The following is a 27,904-nucleotide window of genomic DNA, read 5'->3' as shown; positions in this document are numbered from 1 at the left end:
CACAGTCAAAGAGAGGATATCTGAAGTGCACTATGTCTTCTTGGTTCTCCTAAATTTAGCAAAGATTAATAATGGTTTTCTCTACCTATTTCAGGTAGGTTATAAAAATGCTTATGCAACTAAAATTCCCTCAGTCAAGACACTGTTGCAAAATAGATAGCAGTTCTTTCTTATCTAATTTATGCCCCATTTCCTTGCCAAAAAATAAAAAATGAAGACAGTCTCTAACCTATTATTGGAAGAAAAGCAAAATACCAGTTACTTTCAAACAACAGCTTTTTATTCTGGTTTTGGAATGCCTCTTGGTGAAGATATTTTGTTTTCTTAAGTGTATTTTATTTCTACTAAAAACAACCCTCCCATCCCCAAAATTCCAAAATTCTTTCCCCACAAATGAGACAAAATACATTTAGTATATTTCCCCCTTTTCTCAGAACTTTTACATGAATATTAGCATAATATAAATAAATTTTGGTGTTCTAAATGTATTATATTAGAGCTCTGATAAATGAACCAAATTACATGTATCTCTTAATCATTTAAATCACCAGAGAAAGCACCATTTTGTTGAGTTTTACCATTTGCAAGGCAAGGAGGGAGGGATTCTTTGCCAATCCTTTATTCCCTACTGAAAAAAAGAAAAAAAGATAACCCTTTTAAGTTTATAATGAACATAAGTTAAGCAGTATATCTCCATGAGCAGCATAGACTAATTTTTTTCCTTAGCTTTTGCGAGATTATTTATGTATAAGAAATTTTATAGTGAAATCACCTAAGCCAAATGAGAGTGACTTTAGACTTTTAGATGAAAGGTCAAATTTACATGTTTATATTTTCTACTCCATTGAATCTTCCTTCATTAGTCTTCATTAATCTTAAGTAATTCCAATAAAATTTTTAAATTGTGGCTGAGATTCTCAGTCTGCCTACTAAAGGTCACTTAAGTTCAGCAAGTCTTTTGATCATCTGGCATCCATTCTAGACTTTTTTTTTCCCCCCAGAAAATTGTGATGAAAAATAATGAAGGTGTAATGAAATCTTCATTTTAAAGAGGTCTGTGACTTGAAAAAAATCTTTATGCGATGAGAATGGCTGTTGGAATGTTCGTATGGTTTAAAATGCTTAATTGTGATAATAAATCCATCTGCTTGCTTGTTGTACATCTTGAAACCGAAACATATAGGCAATGACTTTAAATGTATGTTAGCATAAAAGATTCCTAGCTCACTTACCTGCAGTTTCTAGAACTTTTGCCCTCAGGACAAGGAGGTTGCGGTAGACACTTCCTGTCTTAGCCCTGAAGAGAGTGAGTGCTCCTGAGAAGGCTGGAGGGATGCACTTGGAGTAGGTAGAAGCAGCTTGGTTGGAACTATCCGTAGTAGATTTTCCTGTGAGGGAGCAACCTACCTCCCTTTTGCTGGGGATGTTCAAATCTAAGTGAGGTAACCAGTTGGGATCAATGTTGCAGAGGGAATGTTTTTTAGTCATAACACGGAAACTTGTTCAATGCTATATAGTGGCTCTCCCAAATCTCACTGCTTGTGATTTCGGGACGTACTTTCATTTAAAAACAAGAACATATAAAAAGAGCTTTGTCACTTTCTCAAAATGTTTTCAAAACTTTTATGTTTCTGAATATGATCCTGAAGTTCAGCAACTTGGTATTTTACAAAGCATCGAGATGCCTTAATGGAAGCAACCCTGACACTTTTAATGCACTTGATAATATCATTACATTATTTGCACAGTCTCAGATTTTCAAATTAAACTTTTTTTCTTTGAGGGACAGGAATAAAATATTTGCAAGAGTTTATTAAGTACATTTTATCCTAAATTGATTCCCAAGCATACCTGTAGGGAAGCCCCTTTCACAAGAACCTTTCCATTTTGACCTGTATTTTTAGAATGGATGTGTATTAGTCAGGGTTCTCTAGGGAAAGAGAATCAGCAGGAGATATCTGTAAATATGAGATTTTATAAAAGTGTTTCACGCAACTGTGGGGATGCATGAGTCCAAATTCTGTAGAGCAGGATGTACAAGTCCAAAACCGCAGGGCAGGCCGCGAGCTGGCAACTCCAGACAAGGTCTTCATAGAGTTCAGGTGGCTGATTGGAGAAGAAGTGAAAGTCCTCTCTTCTCCCTTAAAAGTATTCAACTGATTGGATTAAACCAACTAATTGGATTCTTTCATTGCAGAAGACACTCCCTTAGTTAATGGTAGTTTTAATCAGCCTCAGACTGATAATTTAATAAACCAGCCTTCCAGTTTATCAACTAGCCAGGAAATGTCCTTGCAGTAAAGGTTAGGCCACTGCTTGCTTGACCAGACAACTGGGCACCATCACCTGACCAAGGTGACACATGAACCCAACCATCACAGGGTATCTTGGGATTCTTATGCAGTTAATCATATTTCATCCCTTCTAGTAGGTCTTTTAAATTCCTCTTTTCTGAGCATATCATTCTTATTTTTGTTTCCCACATTGATAGGGTTTTTTGCCTGACCAAAATTTGATTGTATCTAGATTTCAACAGATAATTTGACATTGTCTTTCATGAAAACTCTGTAGGGAAATATGAGCTAGATTATAGTCCAGAGAGATGGTCGGAAATCTTTTACCTTATATGAGGTTTTATACAGATGGTATTTATTTAACAAATGGAGAATTGAGCCTTATGATCTCTAAGGCTCCTTGAAACTCTTAATAATCTTTGATTTTCTTTGATTTTCTAACATATGATTTTAAGGTCACCTTTCAAAGTAATTTGCAGAAAGGTGTGGGAGCTTTCCTCTTTTTCTAAATATGTTGTCCCCATCTCCCATTCTGTCACCTTCTACTTTGTTATGAATCTGATGGCTTTTTGTTTATATAATCAATTGATTGACTTACTGTTTTCTTAAATATGAATTAGAAACATTAAAACATAATTATTAAATTAGTTGTTTATTGGTATTCATAATGGAAACAATGAGGTCAAACTGTGGTAGGTAGAATAATGGTCCTCCAAAGATGTCCGTGTCCTAATCCCTGAAACCTATGAAAATGTCACCTTATGTGGCAGAAAGGCCTTTGCAGATGTGATTAACTTGAGACTTTTGAGATGGGGAGATTATCCTGGATTATTCAGGTGATCCCAATGTAATCATAAGGGGCCTTATAAGAGGAAGGCAGGAGAGTCAAAGTTAGAGAAGATGTGAGGATGGAAGCAGAGTTTGGAGTAATACACTTTGAAAATGGAGGAAGGGGCCACAAACCAAGGAATGCAGGTGGCCTCTAGAAACTGGAAAAGGCAAGGAACAGATTCTTGCCTAGAGCCTCTAGAAGGAATGCAGCCCTGCTGACACCTTGATTTTGGCCTGTAAAACCTCTGACTTCCAGAACTGTAAGATAATAAATTTGTGTTGTTTTAAGTTTGTGGTAATGTGTTACTGCAGCGATTGGAAACAAATACACTAATTACTGGATATTTTGATCTGAAGCATTGTCTGGCCTTTTGAGAGTACTAAATTACTTGGTCTTTCGGCCTTTTATGCTATGTAGGATTTGCTTTGCCACTAGATGGTATGATTTTTAAAGATTGTGAAAACTTGTACTATATGCCGCCTAGCAGGCACTGTTGTCTTTGGGCCTAATAATAATACTTATGTAACAAAAGTAACAGTAAAAGCTAACATGTATTTAGCAATCAGCATATGACAACATTTTCTAAGCACTCTACATGTATTATCTTATTTCATTCTCACAACAAATCTCTGAAGTAAGCATTGTCATTATCTGCGTTTTGCAGAGGAGGAAACTGAGGTTCAGGGTAATTAACTCATCTAAGATCACACGGAGAAGCCCATGCATACCTCTCCATGCTTATCTGTTGCCGCGCCTTCCAGCACACTTTACGCTCCCACGGTACCTAACTGCTTGTCATTTCCAACACACCTCTGTGTTCATACCTGTGCCTTGCATTCCTGGTCATCCTCCCATATGGTGGGGATGGGGGTGGGAGGAAGGGAAAACTTGGCTCCTCTGCACTCATCAGGGCCTCTCTGCCTTCCCAGATCACCCCAGCCAGATTGTCTCCTCCTTGCTCTGTGTTCCCATAAGATTCTCTGCTTATTTCTGTCCATCCCTTAGCACAATGTATGATCATTGCATGTGTATTTCTAAGTTTTGAGAAGTTGGGGAGCCAGTCTTCCTATCCATGTGTACCTAGCACAATACCTGGCTTGTAGCAGGAATTCATGTATGTGTTGAATTAACAAATGTTATAAAATTGCGTCCCAAAGGCTGAGAGGCTGTTTGCTATGAGAACAGAAGAGTGTTCTGTGGAAAAGGGAGAACCATGTGTGAAGAGACATGGGAGTAAAGAAAACATGGAATATTTAGTGAGCATAAAATTCATAATTTTGGAGCAGTAAAATGTGTTGTAGGTATTTTGTTTTTGTTTTGTTCTTTTTTTTGGTGGGTGGAGGGCAACCTGCAGCATAGGTTATTGTCATTAAGTGAGTTAGGAGATACAGGCAAGGTTTAGATTAAGCTAGCCTTATAAGCCATGTTAAATAGCTTTCATTTAGACTGTTCTGTGGATGGTAGGGAGTTATTGAATAATAGTGGTCATGTGTTTCTTATTTTTATTTTTTATGATTCAAGGATTTATTAAGTCTTACATGCAAAACATACTGCTAATTGCATTAGCAAAAGACCAATGTAAAAACAGTCCACAATTCTGCAACTGTCAATTAAAAAAAATTTGTTCTAGTGATTGAAAGGTCCAACATTGTATTCCTGCCAGTGTGTAGGATGTACAGAACATTGTCATCACTAGTCTGTTACAGAGCCTCACAGACCCTAAGGAATGTTCTTAGGAAAAGCAACAGAGGAAGTGTGTGTCCATGAAGGTAAGGTAAAGGGGAGGGTCATATTAGTCTAGTTAGTTTTGGTCAGCTGGCAAGACAGTGATGTTAAGAGGGGGTCAGAGTTCAAGAATATCTAAGATATTTTAAAAACTGTAAAGTTGTTAACACATGATTTTTACACCTAGTTATGAAGGAAAGCATTTTTTAGCTTTGAATAAAGTAACATGAAATAGGGGGAATGCACTTTTACTAATCTACAGAACGACAAATTTCTTATACAATATCAGAAGGATAGTACAAGGAGACATATTGCTCTGTGGGAATGACCAGTTCAAAGAGCAATTAAATGCCCAGTTTTGGGAGGGATGGCAGGTGCAGGAGAAAGAAAATGCTTAAGAAAAACACTTACTGATAATACCAACCTTTCTTCATCTACTGCATTTGACAGAAATTAACCTTTTAAAAATTGTATCTGTGACACTTTTATTCAGTTTATTTATTCTGTGTACAATGTAATCTAAATTAATCTCTACTTCATATTTTGTCAAAATACTGTCTTCATCCTTTGATCACATCAAGAGCTGCCACACTCCAACCCAGTACCCTCTCCACTTCATTAGAGGAAACACACGAATCGGATTTCTGTTCAAAATCTCAGCAAAAACTAATAAACTAACTTAAAAAATAATTTCACTGTGAAATCAAAAAGAGATTGATCCAGAAAGTTGTCATTATACTCATTCCATTAAGATGTACAGTACAATGTTATGTAATGAACATGGATCGATGAATTATCGAATGCATTAAATGGCAACATTTCGTTGAGGAGGCTGCGCTTCCAGGCTTTACATACCTGGAAACTAGTTAGAAAGTGTCTGCATTTCCTAACATCAGAAGCTGGGTCCTTCCTGAAGACAAAGGTCTTTAAAACAGTTGAGTGCTTAGTGCTTGTAACACAACAATGCAGTTTAGTTCAAAGGGTATTTTGGCAACTCTTAATCTGAGCAAGAATAGGGGCTTTTGAAAAACAAAGCTTTAAGGAGACTTGATATTTAGGGATAAATTTTAATAAAACCTGAAAGCTTGAACTCTTACGCTTTAAACGAACAAAACCTTGAAATTACTGGTTGGTTCAAAGTGGTCTAAGGGAAAAACTAATCTGTAAACAAAAACTTGGCATTGAGTGTGAAGGCCCCACCATTTCTGAGCAAAGCGTACAAAGGTTCCAAGTGAGACAGAGTAAAGAACAAGAGGCTCTGACGTTTACAGCAGCAGGCATTTTCTCTTCCTCTTCTTGACAGGGGGTGGGCGGAGGACTGCTCTGATAGCTTCATCTAACACTGTCTTGAGGCCCTGCTGTGTGAGAGCCCAGCACTCCAGGTATTTTACAGCATGGGTCTCCTGCACCATGACTAAACCCTGGGGATAGGTGACAGGAGTCAGCTTCTCCTTCAGTTTCTCAGTCGTGTCTTTATCATCCCTAAGATCAAGTTTAGTTCCCACTAGAATGATGTGCGTGTTGGGACAATGGTGTTGCACCTCAGGATACCACATTGCACCAACATTTTCAAATGATGCAGGACTCGCAAGGGAAAAGCAAATTAAGAATACATCTGTTTGCGGATAGGAGAGGGGGCGTAATCGATCAGTCTTCTTGTCCAGCTGTATCCCATATGCCCAGATTCACCAGTTTTCCGTCTACCGTAACATTGGCAAAATAGTTGTCAAAGACAGTGGGAATATATTCTTCAGGAAATGCATTGGTTGTGTAACTGATGATTAGGCAGATTTTACCTACAGCTCCATTTCCTACCACCTCACACTTGATGGTCTGCATCTGGGTGGCTTTCTGGGCTGCAGCGGTGGCGGCGACCAGGTGGTGAGGCAAGGAGCTGCAGGCACAGGGCACTGTCGGCTCAGGGTGCAGCAGGTGCGGGGTTCTGGGGCCGCTGTCCACGTTGCCTAGTCCTCAGCACTCTGGCAGCCAAAGCCCAGCATGTATTTATTTTTGAAAGGCCTTTTGGATACAGTGTGGACAATGAAGTGGGAGAGAATAAAGTACTTGGAAACCCCAATTAGGAGGCTGTGCGAGAGATGGGTTTGGAGACTAATGGGTGGATTTAAGGAATCTTGATGACTTGTTCTTAAGACCTTCAATGAACAGGTTTTCTTCTGGACTCCTTTTGGGCTAAGTCCTAGGTTTATCTGCATGTTCTGTGTTCTATGGAGAATATCAACTCATGTAAGACAAGGTCACCTCATTGGCTGTTGATTGTTCCAAGCTCACAGATCAAATATTCGTAGGCTAGTACATTTTATAAGTACCCTTGAACATTGCCTAAAATTTAGGGCAATACAAATTGTTTCCGCCTTTAGCTGCTGGTGGTGCTGGTACTGTTGTTATGTTTCCTAGCAGTCATGAGATTGCTCTCTGGACCAGGCCTGGACCTCTTCCACTCTGAGAGATATGCCCAACTCCTGCAGACCCCTTCTGTGTCTGCTCACCAGCCCTCCTCCCACTTGATTTTATCTCTTCCCAAGCTGTTTGTACTAGGCAATTGACTTTTTCTTTGCTGCCTCCTTTTTTATCATACTTGGTGTTTTTGTTTTTCTAAGAACCGTAGGATAAGCTTATCAAACTCTGCTTGTGCATTTGAATCTGTAGAAAACTATCTGGATTTGGGAACATTTGAAGATGCTGGAGTTCTAGTTGGCTCATTCTTTTGTTTGGTTTTAATCCTTCTTAAACTTAGCACTTCCCTTATAACCCACTCTCATGCAAGAAGATTAAAGGAAAAGGGGTTGACAATGTTTGGAGATATGAAGAATGTGGAAATAACAAGAATTATTGTTTAAGCAATGGCTGCGTAGTGGGAATTTTGCCACTGTTGATAATACCTTGGTCTTGCCAGTATATCAAGCCCTTTAGTTGGCTCTATATATCCTGACATATTAAAGGATTCAGCAAAGGTGAATAGAATCAGACTGTCTTGACAAGATCTCATGAAAGAAGATCAGTGCTTTCTCTAAGAAGCAAGTGCTCTCCAGGGGTATAGACAGTGGATGTGAGTGTGGGCTGATGCTGTGCCTCTCCACCCAGAACCTGCCGCAAGCAGCACATGAAACACCACAGGAGAGAAGTGTCCCCAGGGGGACCTTTATTATTATTATTATTATTATTATTATTATTATTATTATTATTATTATTATTTTATTGTATTATATTTTTTAGAGAAGTTGTAGGTTTATAGAAAAATCATGCAGAAAATACAGAGTTCCCATATACTCCCCTCTCATTAACACCTTGTGTTAGGGTGGTACATTTGTTCCAACTGATGAAAGAATATTATTATAATTGTACTAAACTATAGTCCATGGTTGACATTGAGACCTCTGTTAAATTTGTACTGCTGCAAGCAATTTTTTTAAAGACCATGCTCTTGATTCCCTTCAGCCTGAACCGTTCTTTCAGAATCTCAAACTTTTCTCAATACACTCACTGCTCCCCCTACCTTCTCTGCCCTGGGGATCTGACCTCTTGTCTGTCTGCCACAGGGCCCTGTCTAACTTTATTTAAGTTCTGATGTGTCAGGTAAATCATCTCTATGTAGTCAGACCCACTGCACAAGACGTGTATATAGGGGTGGACTGTAACTCCAGCATGGAGCCGTGCTTTTGTGGGATTAGTTTTTGTTCAGAATGGCAAAGATTAGACCAAAGGAAAATCAGATTTTTGTTAATACTAGAAGACCTTTCATATGACTGTTCTGTTCATTGCAAGACATTACAAGAAAAGCTCATGTTCTTTCTGGAATCCATGTTTGGACTTGGGAATCTTGGAATTTCAGGTTTGCTCGAATGATCCAACTTTAGAATAATGAAGAGTTTTACTTTCAGTGATCATAATCTTTACTTGTACCTTTTAATGAGCTTCTAGAACATTTAAAAAAAAAAAACTTGTAGAAACAATACACTTATGATTGTTTAATTTTGCTTTCATTGGGGCATTTCATTCTGCATCTTTTATGAATTTGCAGTTACCAAAACAGTAAGAAGATAATGTGGTTCTAAGTTTATCTCTCAGATGCTGAATGGTAATGGGTATCAGAGTAGAGAGAGACTTAGTAAATTTATATTAAATAAAGAAAACACAAGTTGTATCCTTTGAAAAGTCATCTTTATTATATTTCTAACTTTTTTCCATTGTTGAATACATGCCTTTTGTTATACAAGTTTCAAAAAAGTTGCAGGGATCTACATACTTCTTTTATGCCTCTAATATGAACTTGATTTATTAAAATTGTAATGATCAATTTGAACTCACTTTTTATTACCTTAATAACTACTATAGAAGTGAGTAGACTCTTTGGAGTAACTTCTAAAGATAAAGAACCTTATAATGATCTATCTTATTTTTTGATCTTACATTATTTTTTCTGTAATAACCATGGGTTCATTAATAAATCCATATTTATAACCTTCCAAATAACTTATAAACGTGTAGCTCCAAATATTAGAGCAAATATTAAATGTGTATTTAGTCAACAGAATATATTTGGTAATCTAACATGAAACTCTGCTCTAACACTTACCCCTTGGAACCATATTTATTTCATAATTAATTGTACTAATACCTTAAGCATCAGCAGATAAAACATTCAGATGGATAAAAATATAATCTAATTATGTTCCATCTGAAATCTAAAATTTAAGATGAATTTCACAATCTTTTATTTTTGCTAGAGAAAAATAGAATACCTTTATGGAACTGGTATATATACTTAGAAGCAGAAGAGCAGGGAAAAGACAACTTACGTAGTTTGAATGTTAATATATGCCAGATGCAAACATAGTCTGTATTATTTTTCCAACAATACTTTTAGGCAACTGGTATTATTTTTATTTTACAGATGATTTAGCTGAGGCTCAAAGAAGTTAGTAAACTTGCCCAAGTTTCCATAACTATTAAGTGAAAATCCTGAAAGTTAGGCTCTATTCTTTCTGACTTAATGTTCCGTGCTGTTTATAAGCAGAAAAAAAAAATACTCATTTCAGAAAAGAAATATACTTTTAGAAACTTTTGACCAAAAAAAAAAAGACTTGGTTTTCAAGGTTGTTTTTCTATTACAGCAGTAATTTTATATTTATAGACCCTAGAAATATTTCAAACTTCTTAAAAATGATTTCAAACTTACAGAAAAGTTGTAAGAATAATACAAAGACCTCCGGGTCTTTACCCTTTACCAAGATTCATCAGTTTTTAACAGTTTGCTATATTTGCTTGATCTGTGTATAGATAGGTAGATACGAGAGATAAACATAGACATTTTTACCCTGAACAAATTCAGAGTAGGTTGCAGAAATCATGCCCCTTTACATTTTAATATTTAGTGTGTATTTCTTAAGAACAAGGATATTATATAACCACAGTGTTGTTATCAAATTCAGAAAATTTAACATTGATACAACACATATCTAATCTACAGTTCTTATTCCAATTTTTTCAAGAGTTTCAACAATGTCCTTTATAGCAATCATTTTCCACTACAGGAGTCAGTCCAGGAGGATGTCTTGCATTCAGTTGCCACATCTCTTTAGTCTCCTTTAATCTAGAACAGGTACTTGCCTATCTTGTCTTTGGTGATGTTGACTTCTTTTTTTTTTTTTAATTGGAATGTTCCTCAGTTTTGGTTTGATGGTTTCCTCACAATCAGACTCAGGTTATATGTTTTGGGCTGTCATACTCAGTAAGTGATGTTATGTCCTTTTTGGAATATCACATGTAGAGAGACACATGATATCCTTTTGCCCCATATTGGTGATGTTGATTTTGATCAATTGTTTCAAATGTCTTCTGTTTTCTCCATTGTATAGTTAATGATTTTTGGCATAAGACCTTTTTTTTTTTTTAAAAGAGTGTGTATTTAATTTTTATAATTTTTAATTTTTATAAATTTTTATTTTAGTAACAAATATACAACCTAAAATTTCCTCCCTTTAACCACATTCAGATATATACTTTGGTAGTGTTAATTACATTCACAATGTTGTGCTGCCGTCCCCACTCTCCATTACCAAAATTTTTCCATCACCCCCAACAGAAATTCTTTACCTATTAAGCTTTAACTCCCCATTTCTACCTCCCCCCCCCAGCCCCTGGTAACCTATATTCTAGTTTCTGACTCTATAAATTTGCTTATTCTAATTGTTTCATATCAGTGACATCATACAATATTTGTCCTTTTGCATCTGGCTTATTTTATTCAGCATGATGTCTTTAAGATTCCGTGTTGTCACATGTATCAGAACTTTGTTCATTTTCGTGGCTGCATAATATTCCATTGTCTGTATATACCACATTTTGTTTATCCATTCATTTGTTGATGGACGCTTGGATTGCTCCCATTCTTTGGCAATTATGAATAACACCACTATGAACATCTGTGTGCAATATTCTGTTTGAGTCCGTGCTGTCAATTCCTTCAAGGTGTATACCTAGAAGTGGGATTGGCATAAGAATTTTTAATCCCAGCTGTTTAATGGGATCATAGCAGTAAGTAAAAAAAGAGAAGGATTTGAAAACTCAAAAATCGTAGTCTTTTAGTTGACACTTTCAATTTTATGATGACTGAACTGCCAAAATTATGTAGTCTAAAAGATTTTTCATTTCTTAGAGTTAATCTATTTTAAATCTTGGATTTGTTTCTAACAGTTTTTAATCCTTGGACTGTATACTTTTAAATAAGGTACTTTAAATTGGGGTGTGTGGGATGAGAGAAAGGAAACTAAGGTATAAAAGGCAGAAGCCTATTTCATTAAAGTGCCTATTTATTTACACATCAGGTAATACACATAGAACTTTTAACCTCAATAATTATGCAGATCAAAAACATGTGTGGGTTGAGAGGACCTTGATAAATTCATTGGTGATAAATCTTTAATTTTTAGAGGGAATTCATAGGTCATAAATGAAATATTTCTCCTCAAAATAGTGTGGTACTGATTTACTAAATCTATCTGGATATTACTTAGTGTCAAAGGCAAACTATTGGACTCAGAAATACTTTCCACAAGTCCTATATTCCTTTACTGCCTTTCCTCTCAACCTTTGTTACCTGTGAAATGACAAAGTATCCTCTCAAACTATTTTCTGGGTGCTTTGAACTTGTTATTCCAGTTCAAACAAATATGAAGAGGTAGAGGAAAAATTCCCTACCTCTGTTACAGTTGTTTCTGGAAGCAAGCACGAAAACATATGATTGATATCCCCAGGGCCCTTTACAAAGTTAATGCGAAGCAGTAATTGATGGATCTCTTCCCAACTAGCTTGATCTTAAGGCTTAGCAGAGAACCCCCCGGAGCCCAGAGGTCCCCAGGAAGCAACCCTCTTCATTCTTCTTGCCAAGTTAAGCCAGAATCAGCCAAATGCTATTAAAATGAAAATCAGTTTGTTCTCCAAGGGTTTAAAATTGATACCTTGTCGGGTACCCTAAATCCTATCCTATTAAAGGACTTAAAGAGCATTGTAAAATAGTGTAATTTGATTTTATCTTCTATTAGCAGCCAGCATTATGCAGGGGCAGACTGAGAGAAGACTTTCTGCTGGCACTTCTCACCAGTGGACTGGAACATGGCAGTCACATTGACCTTAATGACCAAAAACATGTCTGAGGGAGTAACTAAAGCCTGTTGATCACTTCAGTCATCAGAACTGCATCTATTGTAGAAATTACAGTTAAAACTACCATTAAAATATCTACCAGGTGATTCATTCTTTAGTTTACCTATTGAATGAACTTCTCCTGTATGCAGAGGACTGGGCTGGGTGCTTCACCACAAATCCAGATGACTGAAGGGTTCTTGCTTCTTACTCTCAGGTAGACCATAATCCAGAATGGAAGAGATAGTAGGATGCAAATGGCTACAATAAAAGGCAGTGTGTCTTGAGTGCTATTAGAGTGATACAAAGGCCTATTTAAAACCTGGGCACATTGAGTGGGATAATCACAGTCATTGTCAGCAAAGATGTAGCATGTAAACTGAACCTTTATGTGAGAGCTACAAGCTGTTTCTAGAAGTTTAGTTCTTCTCTTCTGAAGGGCAAGTGTGTTTTTGTTTTCTGGTTACTAAAACAAATACCATACAATAGGTTTGGCCTAACAACAGGAATTTATTGGCTCAGGGTTTCAGAGGCCAGAAGAATTGCTTCCTCCCTGGGTGGATGTGTTCTGGCTTGCCGGCAGTCTCTGGGGTTCCTTGGCTTTCTCTTCACATGTTATTGCACATGATGGCATCTTCCCCTTTCTCTTCTGGGTTCCATTGACTTCCAGCTCCTGACTGCTCTCTGTAGCTTCTTCTCTGTGTCCTTTATACTTATAGGGTCTTCAGCCAATTTGGATTAAGGCCCACCCTCATTCAGCTTGGGCACACCTTCACCAATAACACCTTCACAGGTCCTATTTACAGATGGGTTGTAATGAAATGTAAAATGCTGAGCGTGCATTTTATGGGGAACATGATTCAGTCCCCAGCAGCAGGGTTTGTAGTGAATAGTTGGAAAGCTCTTTTGGAAGGTTAAGGGCTGGTCCAAGGAATTTTGAGTCTATAGTCACACCCAGGATTACAATCTCATTGGTCCTGGGGAATGTTCCTAGATAATGATCCCAAGCCGAGACGTTAGAAGTGCATTATCTGTTTTCGGTAAGCAGCATTCACTGTTTATGTTTTTGAGCAGAGGAGTGACACGATCTAATTAATTTTGTAGAAAGATGAAATTAGTAACAATATGCAGGCTGCATCAGATTGGAGAAAGGCCACAGGCAGGAATCTTAAAAAGTAATGAAATGGTGTTGCTATGAGGTCAAAGAGATCTGAACTTTGGTGGAGAACATCAGAGCAGGCAGACAGGAGTGAACATGAGAGACTTTGAAGTAAGAGTCCCTGTGACATATACAGTAGGTGATGCTGGTAGCTTGTACCCTGCATAGTGCTCACCATTATCAGGCGCTGTTTTGTTGCTTTACATATATTGATCCATTTAATCTTCATCACAACCTTATGGGTAATGACTCTTCTTATCCCTATTTTACATGGAGGAAACTGTGGCACAGAGAGAATAAGTAATTTCCGTCAAGTCACACAGCTGGTGGTGGAGTTAGGACTCACAAACCAGCCTTCTGACTCCATAGTCTGCTTCCTAACCAGTCTATAATACAGTAGAGTGGTAGCGGAAAGAGAAAATTACTGCCTAACTTAATTAAAATACAGAATCCTCAGTTTCTCTTTTAAATGTATAAAAATTTAGAGCCAAAATTTTAACTCATCTAATGGTACAATACTTTAACTAGCATTGTAACTTTAAAGATGAAGAGGTCTGTGCTCACAGAGACTCCGAGAGGAGAAATTACTCACCGGACGCCTCATCCGTGGTGGGGCCAAGGTGGGTGAACTGAACAATGGGGAGCTATAGTTGGACACCCAACACTGCTCTGGCTGTAAAAAAGGGTGTCTGTGGGTGTTTAGGGTCAGGCTTTGGCATCGAGTCTCATCCCTGGCCTGTTCCCATTTGCCTTTCTGACAGTCTCCAGAGACCCTTTCTTTTTCACACTGTCTCCATCTGCCATATTTTCTTTCTCCTCAAGACTAGCTTCAGGGAAGATCCAGGGTATAAACTCTTCCTTGCTGTGTCCAAACTCCTTTTTCACTTTGACTTTTTTTTTTTTTTTTTTTTGCTAATCCAATAGGAAACAGGAGAAAAAGAGATCAAAAACTTTGAGGAAATTTACAAAGGTTAAAAAATATCATAGTCCCTAAACCTTAATTCTTAACTATTTTGCTAGAGCTAGATGTTATCCTGAAAAAAAAATATTTTTCAGGAAATGTTTATGTATCAAGCTTGGATTGGGATGGCATCCTAAACCTCTGTGGCCTACTGCCTCTCTCGCTTTTAAATTAGAATGATGCTCCTCCACTTGACCATAATCTCTGTCTACCTACCCTTCCATGGGTTTTGCAGACTCTTTCCTTTCAGCATCTGGGACTAACAAAATAATCACTCACATAAACTGCATGAAATTGTGAGCAAGGTATATGCCTGGTACTCTGTCCAAACACCAAGCAGGGGATGCCAAACATCATTGCAAACAGAATGAGCTGGAGTCAACTATTTTTTTTATCAGAACTCTTCTAAGGGAGAAGAAAAAATATGGGTTATAACTAATACCATGAAAAGCAACTTGAAATGGGGCTTCAGTCTCCCAATTGCCAAAAGAGCTGGGTAAAGGCACTAACTTTGTGAAAAAGGTTCATTAATGGGAACAACATATTTTAACATCTGCTTAGTGAATATGATTCATACACACCTAACAAAACAGAGAAAACCAGATCAAAAAAAAAAAAAAAAAAAAAAATGTAGCGTTTCCAGAATCTGGACCCGCAGACATCTGGGAAAGAACATACTGAGTTTAGTGCATTATGACCTGAAATTGGAGAATTCATTTCCCCATAGAAGCAGTTCATAAATGGTAGTTAAATATAATTGAAACCAGGCATGTAATCTGCACGTATGTTGTTAAGTAATTAATTAGTTATTTTTGTTGTTTTAGATTGGGGGTGGGGTGGGGAAGTGTTCTAACAGAATGTAATCATCATTTGTAATGAAAAAAAATGCAGCCTGATTACAAACATCCAACCTAAAAACACAATTATAGATCATAACTTGTTCAAAAGTTAAGAACTGCCTTTTTTAGTTACCAATTTCTTCCATTAATGCTTGACTCTACAACACTGTTTTTGTGTTAGAATTAAAACTGTGTTAACATTCTTGAACATTAATATGATATAACCAATGTTATATGAATTGTCATTTTGGATACTGGCTCATGCACTATGCAACATTACAATATATTGTTCTTATGGGAATTGTAATTGTAGCATTTACTTCTCTTGATTTTTGAAATAATGAAACGAAAAAAAGAAATTGGCATTCTCTTCAAGTCAGTAGATTGTGAGATGAATGTTCTAAAATTTCCATCTCGGTTTTCTTTTGTAGACCACACTTCAAGAACTCTCCACTTCTGATAAAACGGCCCTAAGAAATGTAAATGTATGAAATGTAAAGCCCCTTCATATTTTCTTTACATGGGATTAAGGTTTTTGCCTACTCTAAACTTGAAATCAGAAAGACTGCCTTTACGATGGGCTTAATTTTCCAGAGCTGCCGTAACAATTACCACTGGTTGCAACAGGAATTTATTACCTTACAGTTTTGGAGGGCAAAAGTGCAAAATCCGGGTATCTGCAGACCATGCTTTCTCCCAAGTCAGTAGCGCTCTGTTGGTAGCTCAATCTCTGCCTCCTTCACATGGCGATTTGTCTCCTCCTGTCTCTTTCATGTCCAAATTTCCTCTCTTTATAAGGATTCCAGTCATTTTGGATAAAGGCCCCAACTGATAATATTTGGCCTCATCTTAACAGGATTTTCAAAGATTCTGTTTACAAAATGAGTTCACATGTACAGGACTGGGGATTAGGAACTGAACGTGTCTTGCAAGGGACATAATTCAATTCCCAGCAATGATCTTTTTTTTTTTTTTTTTTTATTCTTTACTCATTCAACAAATATTTATTCAGTGCTACTGTGTGCCTGACACTGCAGTGGCGAGCAACATAAACAAGGACTTTCTTTTCATGGATCTAATATTCTAGTAGGGTGAGGAAGACAACAAATAAACAAAACAAACTAGCAAAATACCAGAGGGTGAGAGGAACTATATAGCAAATTAAAATGGATTAATATAATAAATCCTGACTGGGTGGAAACTTTGGATTGATCAATGACGGACTCTCTGAGGAGTTGATAACTTAGTGATAAGGAGCCAGCTTGTGAAGATCCTAGGAAGTAGGATTCTGGGCAGAGGAAATGGCTCACACTAAGGCCTTCAAATGGGAATGAGCTTGGGTCTGGCTTATTTCACTTAATATGGTGTCTTCATGGTTCATCCATGTTATAGCATGCATCGGTACTTCATTACTTTCTACTCCTGAATAATGTTCCTTTGTATGTGTATACCACATTTTGTTTATCCATTCACCTGTTGATGTTCACTTGAGTTGTTTCCATCTTTTGGCTATTGTTAATCGTGCCACGATGAACATTAGTGTACAAATAACGGTTCGAGTCCCTGCTTTCAGTTCTTTTGGGCATATACCTCAAAGTGGGATTGCTGGGTCATATGGTAATTCTCTGTTTCACTTTTTGAGGAAACGCTAAACTGTTCTCTGTAGTAGCTGTACCATTTTGTATTTCTACCAGTAATGTACAGGAGTCTGTTTCTCCACATCCTCACCAACACTTGTTGTTTTCCATTTTTTAAATAATAGCCATTTGTAGGTATGAAGTATTATCTTGTTGAAGTTTTGAATTGCACTTCCCTTATGGTTGATGATGTTGAACATCTTTTCATGTACTTATTGGCCATTTATATATCTTCTTTGGAGAAATGTCTGTTCACATCTTTTGCCGGTTCTCCACTTGGGTTGTCTTTATGTTGTTTAGTGGTAGATGTTCTTTATATATTTTAGATATTAAACCCTTATCAGATATATGGTTTCCAAATATTTTCTCCAATTCTGTAGATTATCTTTTCACATTCTTGATAATGTCCTGTAATGCAGAAAAGTTTTTAACTTTGATGAAGTCCAAGTTACCTGTTTTTTCTTTTGTTGTTCATGTTTTTGGTATAAATTCTAAGAATCCATTGCCTAGTACAAGGTCCTGAAGATGTTTTCCTATGTTTTCTTCTAGGAGTTTTGTAGTTTTAGTTCTTAGATTTAGGTCTTTGATCCATATTGAGTTAATTTTTTTATATGATGTGAAGTAGGGGTCTACTTCCATTCATTTGTATGTGGATTTCCAGTTTTCCTAGCACCATTTGTTGACGACACTATTCTTTACTTATTGAATGGACTTGGCACCCTTGTCAAAACTCTCCATTCTATTCCCTTGGTCTGTATCTGTCCTTGTGCCAGTATCTTGCTGCTTTCATTACTGTAGCTTTGTTTAATAGGTTTGAAACCAGGAAGTGTGAGTCTTCCAACTTTGTTATCTTTTTTTCAAGAAGTGTTTGGCTATTGCCCTCCAATTGAATGTGATGACTAGTTTTTCCATTTCTGCAAAGAAATCTACTTGGAATTTTGTTTGGGATTGCATTGAATCTGTAAATCACTTTGGGTAGTATTGACACCTTAATATATTAAGTCTTCCAATCCATGATGGAATGTCCTTACATTTCTTTAGGTCTTCTTTAATTTCTTTCAACAAAGTTTTGTAGGTTTTCCGTGTATACATTCTTGGTTAAACTTATTCCTAGACATTTGATTCTTTTAGTTGCTATTATAAATGTGATTTTCTTGATTTCCATTTTGGCTTGTTCATTGCTGGTATATAAAAATACCACTGGTTTTTGCATGTTGATCTTGTTATTTCCAAGATAATTCATTCTTATTCCTAAGACCATACACCAATATATTAGGTTGACACAGTAGTTTTCTAAATAGTGTCATTTATTAGCTCTAATAGTTTTCCTGTAGATTTTTGGGATTTTGTATTATAGGATCATATCACCTGCAAATAGGGTTAATTTTACTTTCTACTTTGAATTCCTGTTATTTCTTTTCCTTGCCTGATTGATCTGGCTAGAACTTTCAGTACAGTGTCCTCTTATATAAAATAACTAGAACATGCAAATTCATAGAGCTAGAAAGTAGATTACAGGTTACCAGGGGTGGGGAGGGGGGTGATGGGAGTTAATTCATACTGGGTACCGAGTTCCTGTTTGGGATGATGGAACAGTTTGGTAATGGATGGTGGTAATGGTAGCATGTGAATGTGATTAGTGCCTGTGAATCATATGCTTAGGAGTGAATGACATGAGAAATTTTATTGTATTTTTGTTACTGCAGTAAATAAATAGGGAATGAGGTTGGAGAGACAGAGAAGTCATTATGGCTGAAGCATCATGGGTAAGGGGGAAACTTGTGGGAAATGATGCAGATGATAGGGACAAGGGTTAGATATTGTCTAACTTTATAAGCCAGGGTAAGGTAAGTGGATTTTATTCCAATGTAATAAGCTATTAAAGGGTATTAAAAGGGGAAGAGAATGTGTGATGTGATCCAGTTTTACATTTGCAAAGTTCTTGCTCTCTGAGTGTGGAGAATGGATCAGAAAGGGGCAGGTACAAGCTAAACTGCAATAGTTTGAGTGAGAGATGATGGCAGCGGTGGCAATGACCAGTGAAGATGAAGAGAGGACAGATAACTGGAACAAGGGGAATAGTTTCAGGCTTCCCAAAATGGCTCTGAAGCAGGAATACTGTACTGTTGAAGCCGAGGCCATATGTTATTACTAATCGTCCTTGCTTTAGACCAGATCTGAAGATGTACCCTGATCCAGCCAGTGATTTTACAGATACTCCAAGGGCCTAGAATCAAGACCTCACATTGCATGACAGAATTATCATTGTAAGAATACTTGAAATGGATGTTGTTTTGAAGGTTTGATTGCATTGTCTGTGTTTGTGCACAGGAATATCTTTGTTTCTGCACGTAGATCTGATTAACCATGAGCTTAAACTTAATCAGTATCAAGACAGACTATTAGACATTGCCCTGTTCTCATCTTGATTCCATATTTGGCCTTTAACCCAAACAGCCGTGGACTGCTTCTAGTGTTTCAGAGACAGAGTCTTTATTTCTTCTAAGCAGTTACAGGTCAGCACATGTGCAAAGGTCAGTTGACTTTCTGTTACTTTGGCAAATGATACAGGAGCACCCCTAGGTTTTCTTGACCCTTGCCTCCGGGTCCTCCTCACCAAATAAAATTGAGATCAAAACATCTGGCTCTTAGGGATACCTAGTCTATGACAAATATCTAATCTGATACTCATTCTTAAAATGATGTGAGAACAAGACTGGATTTCAAATCTCACCATAAGTTGTGTCTTTAAAGAAGAAAAAAAAAAGCAGTTATTCTGATTTAAACCCTAGTTTTGGAGCAGTTTTCAGTTTGAGTAAATTAAACAGTCATTCTTGGTACATCTTTCTTACTGCATTTATTGTATTATATTTCATTTATTATATTAGATTGTAATGCTTTGTTTTTTATATTTTCTCCACTAGACTCTAAGTACCTGTTCATTTTGGTACCCCAAGTGCATAGGATAGTACCCAGTCAGTAGCAGGTATACAGTGAAATAATATGATGGTCAGTTTAAATGTGAGAAAGATCAATGTGCAATAAATGTAGTATTAACACTGTGAGGTGAGATTTGAGGATACTGGATTTCTTTTTTGCATATGAAATGTTGAGAATGCATAATTACAACTGATTGAAATTGAAATTTCCATCTGAATTGAAGTAATGGTTAAAAAACTGGAGCTTAATGTTGTTTTCTGATGTTGCTATATGACATGCCAGTGTGAAAGTCATCATTCTTTGAATTTGTGGACATACACTATATAGTCATTTATGAAGAAAGTTTACAAGGGTCATGCCTTTGTAACTATAACTAGACATCTCCTAAGTATCAGCTCGTGATAAGCTTAATTAACAGAGTGATATTATTGAGGTACCATAGGGCTATGTTAATTGGAAAGCTAATTAAGGACCTTGTACGTTCAGAATAGGAGCTAACATTTATTGAGTGATTACTATATGCAGACACTGTATCAGTTCATTGACATTTCATCTAATATCTGTGGCAGCCCTACAATGGATAGTGTATATAACAAGGCTATATATTAAGCCTGTCTGTAAATGCCAGCTGGGCCAAAAGGCTAAGCACCACTTCAACACCATTGATTGCTATTCATAACCAGAACACATACTGTTTTGTCATTGTTTAAACACAATCTTCAGAAAACACAGAATCAATTGTGTTTGGGAAAAACAAAAGAGAGTTATAATATGCTACGTTCATAATGCCCTTTGCTGATAGAAATTAATCTTATGGGTTTATGGGATTATTTACTGTTCCATAGCCTTTGGAACAAAGGAATGCCACTAGTATATATATTAAAGAATAAATAAAACAATTTCTAGCCTTATTCCAAATTCTTCACTTTTTATTTTTCCAGGAGTTACTCATGTTAGATTATCATTACTTTGTTCTTTAGGTTGATTATTTTGAAAGAGAAATTCATGAATTCTATATAGTTATGTGTGAACTAAGGGGCTATTTGTTTTTTTAAGTGTACTAGCCATTTTTCAAAGAGTCAGTTTGGCTTCAGGTTTCGAAGAAAAATTGAAGACAGATCTAATTTCATTCTCACCCAAATCCTACAAAAATTACAGTGTAGAGATTTTTGTTTGAGGCATTATTAACTTACAAGGATAAAGAGAAGAGGAGAGGAAACAAGTTATGGCAACTGTAAAGCAGATAGACAGTGACAACCAACTTCTCCAAGCCATAGAAACCTAGATACCAACTGGCTGTGGGGAAAAGCCAAAACCAAGTTGAGAACCAACTTGCTATATCCACAGAATCCTCAAATGGCCCGGGAAGAGGCTGGCACCTCTGGAAGGGAGCATGAGGCAGAAAGGGAGGGGACTAAAATAAGGAAGATTGTTAAAAACTATTTAAGAAGCAGTTAGGGTCCTCTCTTTACTCTCCAACTCCATGCCTCCAAGTGGCATGCCCTCCCCCACTCCAACAGAAGACTGGAAGCTTATTCTTAGGAGGGGAAAATAAAGAGAGGTATCTGGACTGGAAGACATTGGGCACAGCTGTGGGCACAAGAAACATAATTAAAAACAAAGGATCCAGTCAATATATGGTGTTGAATGCCCTCTTTCTTCAGTTAGCAGCTCAAATGCTGGCCATCCAATGCAGGATGTGGCTCCCGGGGATGAGTCTGAACCCAGCATCATGGAATTGAGAACACCTTCTTAATCAAAAGGGGGATGCGAAATGAAACAAAATAAAGCTTCAGTGGCTGAGAGATTTCAAATGGAGTAGAGAGGTCACTCTGGTGGACATTCTTATGGACTATATAGATAACCCTCTTTAGGTTTTAATGTATTGAAATAGCTAGAAGTAAATACCTGAAACTATCAAAGTCCAACCCAGTAGCCTTGACTTTTGAAGACGATTGTATAACAATGCAACTTACAATAGGTAACAGTGTGAATGTGAAAATCCTGTGGATCACACTCCCTTTATCCAGTGTATGGATGGATAAGTAGGAAAATGGGGACAAAAACTAAGTGAAAAATAGGGTGGGATGGGGGGTATGGTTTGAGTTTTCTTTTTTACTTTTATTTTTTATTCTTACTCTGATTCTTTCTGGTTTAAGGAAAATGTTCAAAAATAGATTGGGGTGATGAATGCACAGCTGTCTGATGGTGCTTGAACAATTGATTATACACCATAGATGATTGTATGGTATGTGAATATATCTCAATAAAACTGAATTAAAAAAAATTGTTGTAGATAGTTCATTGAGCTTTTCTAAGGTATTCTTTTAATTTTCTAAGATACTCTTAAACATGTACGTGTGTTAAACCAACGGGGGTTTTTTGGTGGTTTTTTTTTTTTTAATCCTAATGAGTCTCCCCCAGTGGAAAAGCAGAAAGCATACAGTGTACACAGTAAGTAGATGTTAAAGTCCTCTCCCTTCTTAGCTCTTCCTTTCTGAAGAGTGGAGGAGAGGAAAGAGGGAATTGATGAGAGATAGGTGAGGATGGGAGAGCAGTATCCCAGGGCTGAGTGGAGAGGCATACCTAGGGCCCCTGATAATATGCTTCAGGTGATGGGCACGGGGCCTCCCTTAGGAAGGAGGTGGGATAACACCACCATTTCAACCCCCAAGGAAGGCCATGGTGGTGGACTTCACTGACCCATCCCATTCTGCCTATTTCCTCCCTACTTATTAAGGTCAGGCCTGTCATTTGGCACAGAAACCTACCCTCTGTGGGCATCTTTTCTCCTGTTTATGTGAACTTGGGATAATTTCTGAGTATGCTGTTATGCAAGACATATTATATATAAATAGAATTGTTTGAGGTGCTCGAATGGGCACAGGGGGAATCTCAGATGCTTTATTTTCCTCCTGTGAGGTCCTTTTTCTGATTTGCAAGCCCTTTGACCTCCACTTTCCCCCCACTGCCCCCCCACATTCATATATATACATACTTGCACCCTTCCTGCCAGTGGCTGAAAATATTGCTTGACTAAGAGCAAGCCTCAGAAATTTCCATCTACTGGCTATCTCTTCCTCTACAACTTAAAAAAGAATTGACTGATTTCTGAAGTGACATAAAGACAAGAGAATGGAAAAAGATTGAGCTGTATATTAAATTGTCTTCTGGTTATCAAATAAAGACTCCTTTGTCATAAAGGCCAAAGATAAAAAATAAAATGTGTATGTTTAATATCTAGAACAGAAATAAGTTTATTTTTTGACATAGTACTTGAAGAAAACATAGGTCAAAGTCCCAGCCACCCCTGAAATGAATTTTAGACTCTTATTATTGTTGTGATGGGGCAGAGAGAGATATCAGTAAGGTTGCATTGCTGATTGAAATGATTTTTTACAGTAGGTGCTAAATTAGATGTAGAAAGTAGAGGAGTTATCAAACCTACATTGTCATGTCTGACCTTCCAGGTCCCGGTTGTGAAATCGTAATAAAAATGAGTTGTGGGCTTATCTAGAGATTCAGCAATAACTGGCACGGAACAATTTTCGAGCTTCTCTTCAAATGAGGTGACACCAGGGGTTATTCTGGGTCGTGAAGGCCATGCATTGGTTTTGATCAGTTTTTAGAACTGTATAGCAGCTTATCTGTGGGTCAGAGAAATTTTGTTTTCTCCATTCTTTTTCATCATCTTTTCCCTTGGGTACTGTCTGGATTAGTCATTGGACACTGGTAGGTGGCTCTGGGCATTAATAAGAGTTTGTGCAGATCCACAGCTCGTTTTCATGCTATTAGACTCCCAAGCTTATCTTCACTGAATGTTAGATTCAGTAAAGGCATTGTACCACCTCTTCATAAATAAAAGGAAGAGAAATATTTAATGATGCTACAGAAATACACAGAACTCCAGGGTACTAATTATAAAAACCCACACTACATTTATTTTATCCACTCACAAACAGTTATACTCTCAGTTACATCTCCAATATGACTTCTTTCCCACCCCCCTTGGTTTAATTGTTTAGTTTGTCCTTATTAAAATAATATAAAGATATCGGATATTAGTATTATTAAGCAAGTGGGAAAAAGTTAAATTAAAAACACTTGCCCTTCCCTCCCTAACTCTTTCACCGTTCTTAGTACAGTTCGTGCAGCATGATGGACTTGCAATACATGTGTTGAATGAATGAATGTGTCCTTCAATTAATCAATTAAGTCTTAGAGCATGAAGAATAGATTTGAGATACAGAGGGTGAGATTGGAGGCTGGGAAACCTGGGGAGAGGTAAGCATGGGAGACTCTTAACGAGGACGAGGAACAGCAGCTGAGTATCAACTCACGGGAGGAGGACCCAGGAGTGCAGAAGGGGGCTCAGTCCACAGATGGTATCCAGCTTTGCTCGGGAGTTCAGTGATTGGATTAATATAAGGTGGGGAGGGCGGGGTCTGCCGGAGGTGTGAAGGACAAGGGAATGGGGAAGTGGAGGTTACTTGGAGGAAATGGGTTTAAGTGGGGTATTGCAAATGAGCACCTAGAGGAAAAGGTGACCTGGGAGGATAGGGGCAGGTTGAGGCACTAGAGAGCTTGATGGATGCAAAAAACAAAATGTCATGGGATTAAGGGAATGGACAACATTTATTCATATGCAAGGCATTTTAACCAAGTATTGTGGAGGGAAGGGTTGTAGGCCAGATGACTAAGACGTGGATTCTGCCCTCAAAGAGTTGGTGATACACAGTGAAAGAGGTAAAGAGACCTTGGGAAGCACATAGTAAAAAAAGATTTTCTATTTGGAGGGGGGGGATCCCAGCATGGGAAGAGGTGATCTTTGAGCAGAGATTTTCAGAGTAAATTCAATACATGGAACTGGTGAGGAGGGCATCCAGGTGGAGAGAACACCATTAGCAAGACATGGAGTCGGGAAAATGCAGGGTCTCTGAGGAACAAGTCATTGTCTTCCTTGGTGTTAGTGGAAACCGTGGGACAAAGTTTCAATGCAATACTTGAAATTTTATTCTCTGAGCAATAAAGTTCAATAGCCCTTGAAGGTTTTTAAAGAGGAGAACTCTGATAGTAGTTGACCATGTCTTAGAAAACTCACTCTGGTATCAGTAAAGGGGTGGATTAAACAATTATTCTCATCCCTAGTTTTGCGTTAGGATCACCTGCGGAAGTTCTTAAAATCCCAATTCCCAGGCCATACCCCAAATCAATTAAATTAATCGGATCAGTCTCTGGTGATGAGACCCAGGCAATAGTAATATTTAAAGCTCCCCAGGTGATTCCAATGTGCAGCAACAGTTTCAAACCAATGATTTAGATCAGAGGATGGCAAACTTATTCTATGAATGGCCAGAGAGTAAATATTTTAGGCTTTGTAGGTCAAATGGTTTCAGTGGCAACCTCTCAACTCTGCCAGAGATAAAACATGGGCAAATGGCCTGGTTCCAATAAGGCTTTATTTATGAACACTGAAATACAAATTTCAAATAATTTTTTCATGTCACAAAACATTCTTGTTCTTTTAATTTTTTTTTCAGCCACTTAAAAGTGTAAAAACAAATCTTAGCTTGCAGACTGTACAAAAATAGGCAATCAGCTATATGTGGCCCATAGTTAGCCAACCCTTGATTTAAGGGGGAAAAAGTTGCTATAATAATCCAGATAAAAGGTAATTAACTCCCTTTTGTGGTAGGTTAGAAGGGCAGAGTGAAGAGAAGTGATTCTGAATTCATATTTATAGCAACTCATGTTCTTGTGTGCTACTCTGGAGCACTCAGGAGTTACTGTGCTGAGGAAGTCTGAACCTTTGTGTGGTATGTGGTACTTAGTGCTCTTCGGCTTTGGCTTTTTACTTTACATGGATCTGAATTATGCGGAAAGGCCGTTTCTTTCCTAACAGCTTGTAATGGCTACTCATTTTTTGGAACAAAATGGTCAAATCTCCTTTCCTCCCTATGTGCTAGCCAAACCTTTGTTGCCAAAGAATGACCTTCCCTTGCAAACAAACGTTCTCTTTAGAAAATAAGGTGAGCTTGATATGAAAAGATACGGAAACTTACATTTTATTTTAACAGATATCACTGAATTAATGCAGAACTCCCTATTTGAATTTTCTTCCAACATTTGTTGCCTAGTTAAGGACCTGACAGGGTAAGTGGAGTCATTACTTCCCTATCATCCCCACTTCCTATGCCCTGTGAAAATGAGAGGCCCATTGTTACACTTCATTCCACTAACGTTATTTTAGAAACCATAAAGCTGAACAAAAGTGTTTCCAGTGATATCTACTGTGCTTTTAAAATAAGCTGGGCATTTCCATGTTTGTCAACTCCTGGCCTGGTCATTTTATTTGAATACCATACAAATGGATGAAAAAATTCACTTCTCTATTTTCTAACTTTACATTCTTAGAATTCTGCTGTTTTGTTGTACTCTAAGAAATGCTTGCACTGTGCCTCCCATGTGGAGATGGGAAAAACTAAAGAGCTAGAACAAATCAGCATCTCATGGAAAAGCAGCAGCATTTATGGTCATCTCAGTTATTTTGTAGATCTTATTAGAGAGTAAAGGATGAAAAATTATATACGGTGGGAGCAGGCTTGTTTTTCCGTCTTTGTTTTCCTTTCTGCTTTCAAGTGGAGTTATTTCTCTAGAAAAACATGAAAATGTTGTGTGTACTTTATAAAGGAGAAGCAGATGAGATTTGGAAAAGTTTGTCCGTTTCTCTATTTTTGATCACCAACCGTATTTTACATCATTTAAAAAAATTGATTTCTGTATTTTGAGGTGCACTTTTTATTTTTATTTATTTTTTATTTTTTATTTTTTATTTTTTTTATTTTTATTTTTTTAATTCAGTTTTATTGAAATATATTCACAAACCATACAGTCATCCATGGTATACAATCAACTGTTCACAGTATGATCATATAGTTATGCGTTCATCACCACAATCTATTTCTGAACATTTTCCTTACATCAGAAAGAATCAGAATAAGAATAAAAAATAAAAGTGAAAAGAGAATACCCAAACCATTCCCCCATCCCACCCTATTTGTCATTTAGTTTTTACTCCCATTTTTCTACTGATTTTTTTTCAATTTTTTAACTTTGTTTATCAAAAAATTAAAAACAAACAGGCAAACAACAACCAAAAAAACCCCACAACATTTCAAACAAAGCAATGGATTAAGGAAAACAAATAACCTAAAAATAACTATTTTGCTTCCAATATGTTCCTACCATACCCCAAGAAAATTAATAAACCATGTCCAAACAGAGGAGTAAGAAAAACAAATAATCTAAAATAACTACATTGCTTCCAACATGTTCCTACCATACCCCAAGAAAATTAACAACCCCTAAGAAAACAAAGGAATAAGAGAAAAAAAAAAACCTAAAATAACTCTATTGCTTCCAACATGATCTTACTATATCCAAGAAAGTTTACAAACCATAATCATTCCTGAGCATTTCCATAACATTGAGATTACCCTCCATAGTTTATCTGTTCTTATTAGATTATCATTCCCCCTCCACTAATTGGTATCTCTAGGTCCCCTACATTCTACAGTATAAAACATTGTACATTTTTCACAGAATTCACATTAGTGGTAACATACAATATCTCTCTTTTTGTGCCTGGCTTATTTTGCTCAGCATTATGTCTTTTTTTTTTTTTTTTTTTTTTTTTAATCTTCATTTTATTGAGATATATTCATATACCACGCAGTCATACAAAACAAATCGTACTTTCGATTGTTCACAGTACCATTACATAGTTGTACATTCATCGAGGTGCACTTTTTAATTCTAAGGATCTGTTCTTTCCTTCTTATTGATCTTGAATGAG

The 27,904-nt window shown here is 37.1% G+C and overlaps 1 protein-coding gene and 1 pseudogene across 1 annotated transcript in view; one reads left to right on the top strand and one right to left on the bottom strand.

Moving 5' to 3' along the window:
* The window catches only part of CDKAL1 (CDK5 regulatory subunit associated protein 1 like 1), a 732,119-nt gene that overhangs the window by 580,631 nt on the left and 123,584 nt on the right, over positions 1-27,904 (top strand).
* LOC119539985 lies at positions 6,117-6,690 on the bottom strand (annotated as a pseudogene).

The sequence above is a fragment of the Choloepus didactylus genome, chromosome 7 (genome assembly GCF_015220235.1).
Source record: "Choloepus didactylus isolate mChoDid1 chromosome 7, mChoDid1.pri, whole genome shotgun sequence".
Lineage (NCBI taxonomy): Eukaryota > Metazoa > Chordata > Mammalia > Pilosa > Megalonychidae > Choloepus > Choloepus didactylus.
The sequence above is the reverse complement of the archived record's forward strand: the minus strand, read 5'-3'. Positions and strand labels throughout refer to the sequence as shown.